Below are 6,000 nucleotides of genomic sequence, written 5' to 3'. Positions count from 1 at the left end.
TAAAAAGAATTAAAAAAAAAATAAAAAATTAAAAAAAAATAAAAAATAAAAAAAAAATAAAAAATAAAAATTAAATTAAAAAAACATTACATAAAAAAGTAAAAAAAAGCCATTTTCATTATTATTTTGCCGTGTTTTCATCATTGGGCGCAAAACGGCAACCCTCGTAAAAACTACTGTGGCACTCAATCCCTTTCATGCTTTTCTATAATCCACAATTTTCGCTGTGTCATTTTTCACAATTCCCCTTACTAAGCCTGCTCTTTCACAACAAACTCAGAATCTCTACACTTACCAATCCTTTCTTTCTCCAACATTTCCGAAAGTTCATCATCGGTTTCTGCAGCCATTGTCAATTTACCTAAAAAAGAGAAGAGAAATCGGCTTCAATGGGGAAACTTTTACAAAACGTCTTTTGCTCTATTTTTATATTGAATAAATAAAAATGTAGGAAAATAGGCGCCGGTACTCCAATAAGCGGATTCAAAAATAACAAAAATAAAACTTGAAAACTTGACAAGTGTGTGCGTGTGTGTAAGTGTGTTTAAAAATAATAATTAGGCTGGCGCCAGATCAGTGTTATTTACTAATAAAAATATTTACAAAACACTTTTAACATTAATAAAAAATATTAATATGAATATTTAATATAAAAACTTAACATATTCATTAATAAAATACAGATTTGTAAGCAAAACTTCATTCAAGGAAGACAGTAATGAATACGAGTAGAAATATGTAAATTTAAAAATACACAAAAACCTGATAAAAATGCAATAAGTCAAATAGTTATCTTTTTTCAATGATCACAAGGTAAAAATACCACTAGGCTTGCATACATATACACACCTATACATACGAGCGTTGCCTCTTATATTTTCATTATAATAATGAAAACATAGTAAAATCGTAGTGAAAATGGATTTATTGTGTTTTGTAAATATTCTCCTTGGAAGTCAATGCTCGTACACTTCGCAACGCACCTTTGTCACTCAGAAGCGAATACTTACAAAATGAGCTGTTTGAAGGCTTCAACCGCTTCCTCAGGCGGTGAGAAACGTTGACTTCGCATTTTATTTTTTTATGTTCGGGAATGAAAAGAAAATCCTTGGGTGTCAGATCAGTGCTGCAAGGCGCATGATTATTCGATCTCTTGAGCGCTCAAAAACTCTCTTGGTGAACCGATACGTGAGCCCACGCACTGACTTGGTGAAGATTGATTCGGCTTCGGCGGTTGCTTTCCATTAATTCTTCGAAAACTTCTGACAAATAAATGGTTGTGTAGCACTCAGAGTTAACTGTTCGTCTAATTGTTAAGTTCCTCTATTGGTACCGTTCCGACATGACCCGATTTTACGAAGAAATGGGGCAATCATTTGCTTTGACCTGCTTCTTCCACGAACAACTTAAGTTGAATTAAACTCGTCTTGGAACAGCCATACTGTGGATTGCTGTTTTGCTTCGGCTCATATGTATATATCCCAGACTCCTCATCTGTTACGATGGCATAGGCGTGCTTCAAACCGCCGTGGTGAATTTCTTCAACATTTCTTTACACCAATCGACACGAGTCAGTTTTGGGCCATTGTCAAATTATGCGGTATACTACAAAAGTCATGAGAGTATGCTGGTCCCACCAATGCCCAAGAATGTCTATATTTTGCAATATGTTTCATGACGTTATCAACTGGCGCACAGTATCGATTCTTTCTTGAACTACAGACAAAGAATCGGTGGCCACGTTATAACTCGATGTACCAGAGTTTCACAGTGGCGAAATGTTGTGCTTCAACATCAAAAGTCGAAGTTGATCAATGCGCTGCTGTTTTCATAATCCACGTTGAAAATCGTAATAAGTCATCGCACGAAATGCTTCATGAGTTAATTCCATCTTTTGTGAAAGATAGTAAGTGAAAACGTTATACATATGTAAGTTTATGCTAAAAATATACCAAGTTTTTTGATAAAAATATCAATTTGCAGCTCAGCACACGTAGTGTTGCAAAGACCATCAAGGTCAAATGTGACATTTTTTATTTCTATGTTTGGTTATTTATAATTTCTTAAACTTTTTTTCAAATTTTTATATTAACATTTATTTATTTCATTTTTTTCTCATTTTTTAGTTTTTATTAATTTGTTTTTTTATTACTTTTTTAATTTTTTTTATATTTTTTCTTTTTAATTTGTTTTCATTAAAATTTTTATTTATTTATTTTAGTCTTGCTTCTTATTTTGTATACTTTTAGTTTGTATTCCTTTTATTTACTTAACTCCATTTTCAAAGTAATATTCTCAGAAAATATACAATTATACCAAGCTTCTATGTATATAAGTTTCTTCCAAATCTCGAAACAGTTACGATTTATGATTGACTTCCGCTTAAAGTTGTAGAAGACCTATTTTATGACACACGGAACGATGGCTTCGGAATGATCGTTTCAGTTCGCTATTTAACAAACAAAGTTACACAAATCCAAATCAAACCTTGGCTGTGAAACTTTGTAACACATAATCATAGTCCTGCGTTCAAAACGACGGAAGACCAAAACAGTAAATAATTTTCGAATAAAGTTAGGATTTTAATAATATTTATATCGATATAATAATAATAGCAGCGCGCAATATTTCCAAGATTGGACTATTTATTTTATAGTTTTTTTTTTTTAAATACAGTTCACACTACAACAAAAACCGTATAACTTAAAGTTTCAAACTTTGTGCAAAATTAAAAAAAAACAACTTTCAAACTTTTTAATAAAAGTTTTTAGGCAAATTTCAAGTATGCAGCTTTATAGCCCACTGAATTTTGGTATGAAAAAAAACCAGTTTGAAGTGGCTCAAAATTTGCGTTGATTTTTGAAAATTTCATTATTTTTTTGGTTTGTGTTTTTCATCTAACTCAAATGAATTACTGCCTGGTCAATCTTTTAGCATTTATTAGATCAAAATCTCTTTAAAAATCTTGAAAATTAATCATTTTTTATTGATTTTCAATATTTAGGTGCACAGACATTCGTAAACTTCTTTTGATTTTATTGTACTTAAAACCAATTGTAGTACTAGCTTTTGGTGGCTTTAAATTCTAGCTAAAAACCAGGTACTAATTCGACTATGGTTAAAATAAACTAAAGTTTTCCTCAAACCCGAGTTTAACAAATTTAGACCGTGCGTTATTTTGACTATGATTACGCGCCTATAGGTTGAGTTTTACATCAAGAAATCACGAACGATGAACGCAGTCAGTCGTCACATTATCGCGGAAAAAACGAAAAAAAACAAATCCTCCTCTTGCCTCGCCACAAATCAGATTATTCTTAGCATAAATTACTAATAACACCCACGTAATATAATATAATCGTTAGAGATGATTGCTTCTCACATCGCTTCAATTGAGATACAAATTTTTTTTTTTAATTCAGAATATAAAACCAACCAATAAAAATTATAAATATTAAAAAAAAAGAGTCTTAGTAATAAGAAGCTAATATGTGGAAATTTATTTTTTAACCTATCACCATATGATTACTCTTTAGAATCTTTAAAATAAACAAGATATACTACTTAACACGTTGGCTGCCAAAGCCATTTTAGAATTTTGATCGTTCAGTAGCTGTGTCATTTAACAATTTTGGTCACCTGAGGCCAACAACTTATTTATGTTCTTTTTTGTTTCTTAGTGCCTAAAAATAAGTTTTGACTACTCGCGACTTTATTTTGGTCGCTAATTTTGCAGTTATAATGGTTTTTTTGTGTCGCACATTTTCGTGCGACATGGCCTGGGAGATCATAAAACATGTCGTGGGGCCACGTCGCACGAAAATGTGCGACAGTAATTTTTTGTAGTTTTTGAGTTGTATTTGATATTTTTGGTTTATTTTACTAAGTTTTCCACCAGGAAGCGAAGGCAACGAGCTTTTGAAAAACCTCTTGCTGTTATTGATTACAACAAAGCCAAATTAGGTGTTGATATATCCGATCAAATGACCGCCTACGCCACCACTCTCAGAAGAGGTGTTAAGTGGCTTTTGAACTGTTACTAGGAATGTCTGTCGTAAATGCCTTTATAATATATAAAAAGGCTACAAACAAACAATAAACCGCAACTATGTGTAGAATGTTTTCCTAAATATTCCCACCAGAAAAACTAATTTTTGCACTGATCTCCATTAAAAATTGAATTTTTAATTTTAAGTTTATTGTTTTTCTACTGATTTCCATTTGAATTTACATACATATATATTTTTATATTTGTTTTGTTCATGAATGAATTAATTTTTAAAAGAATTAATAAAAAGACAAATTTTAATTTACAACTTTTTTATTATCCAAAAAAATACCATTAAAAATACACAACGGCCATCGGAAATACACCAAAATGTTCACCACAGGCCAGAGAATCCAAATTCTATGTAAAATTCTATATTAAAATGTACAAAAATGTGTGACGTGGCCTCGGGGTAACATTTACGTGTCGCATGAAAACGTGCGACGTGGCAGCCAACGTGTTAAGAGACCTTTACTAACCAGTTTCTTATCCCCGCCCAGGCTTTGGGAAGCATATTGTACCTTCAATTACTGGTATCATAACCATTTGAACAAAAAAAAACAATATATATATTAAAATGCTGTGAATTCGCTTGTAAGTGAATAAATTGAAAGGTCACGATAAATATTTACTGTTGAGCATCACTTACACACAATTGATTGTAATTCGAGATGAAATAAAACCCTGCAGGAAAGTCAGCTCTTTCGCAACTACGAAACTTTTACTGAGTGTACCTATAGATCATGAGAAATGAGGAGTTCGTGGGTCTAACCACACAGTAATTTAGAGCATTTGGACTTTTCTACAGGGTGACGATATGAAGTGTTACCAACTTCACACTGCTTGTATTTGTAAAACAGCTCAGGACATCAACGTCAAAATTGTTCTAATGACAGTTCAATATATTCTTTATAAGCCATCAAAAGCATTTTTTTCTGTGATGGAATTCAAACGTAATAGTGTGATTGCGTTATATTTGGCTGGAAAATCACAACCAGCCATTGTTCGTGAGCTCAGTCACCTCAAAGTGAATAAAATGTTTGTGTATCGCACTATAAACGTTACAACGATACTGGTAGCATTGCAAAACGCTATGGAGGTGGACCAAAAAAACACAACAACGCCAGAAATGGTTCGGAAAGTGAAAGCTCGACTTGAACGAAATCCACGCCGAAGTGGAAGAAAAATGGCCAAAGAACTGAAAATATCGCAAGACAGCATTCGACGCATATTGAAAAATGAGCTCAAGGTCAAGGCTTACAAGTTCCAAAAAACACACGATCTTTCACCCCAGCAAAAAAAGTTCGGTGCGAAAGAGCAAAGGAGTTGTTGCGCTTGCACGAACGTGGCGAATTTCCTAACATTGTGTTTTCTGATGAAAAAAATTTCCCAATTGAGCAGTTCATAAACACTCAAAACGATCGTGTTTACTTGACCGAACGCTCATACGAGAATTTGAGCCTACGTATGGCCACTCGAAGCAATTTCCCATCGCAAGTAATGGTTTGGGCCACAGTTACCGCTGATGGACGCTCTCCAATCGTTTTTATCGAGCCTGGTGTCAAAGTGAATGCGACTTATTATCGGAAAAATGTTTTAGAAGCTGCTTTAGAGCCGTAGACATGCAAACATTTCGGTCGTAGACCATGGACATTCCAACAGGACTCGGCACCGTCTCTTAGAGCTCGTGTGAACCAAGAATGGTTAAAAAATCATGTTCCACACTTCATTTCGTCCACATAATGGCTTTCGAATTCGCCAGACGCAAATCCGACGGACTATTCCATCTGGTCCATTTTGGAGGGCAAGGTGGGGACTAAAAAATATGCCAGTATGGATGCGCTGAAATAAGCGATTATACGAGAATGGGTCAAAATACCTCAAGATCACATTTGTGCAGCATGCAACTCATTTTTTGACCGTTTGAAGGCTATAATCAAGGCAAAAGGTGG

At 33.7% G+C, this 6,000-nt stretch overlaps 1 long non-coding RNA gene across 1 annotated transcript in view; it reads right to left on the bottom strand.

Annotated features, from left to right (window-relative positions):
- Positions 1-308: 308 nt before the first annotated feature.
- LOC128863891 (uncharacterized) overlaps positions 309-6,000 on the bottom strand; it is an 80,647-nt gene continuing 74,955 nt past the window's right edge. Inside the window, exon 3 of the long non-coding RNA XR_008454633.1 lies at positions 309-361. This is a non-coding gene — a long non-coding RNA (uncharacterized LOC128863891). The remainder of the gene's footprint in view (positions 362-6,000) is intronic.

This window comes from Anastrepha ludens, chromosome 5 (genome assembly GCF_028408465.1).
Source record: "Anastrepha ludens isolate Willacy chromosome 5, idAnaLude1.1, whole genome shotgun sequence".
NCBI classification, from domain to species: Eukaryota; Metazoa; Arthropoda; class Insecta; order Diptera; family Tephritidae; genus Anastrepha; species Anastrepha ludens.
Note: the sequence above shows the minus strand (reverse complement) of the source record. Positions and strands in the feature narration are given on the sequence as shown.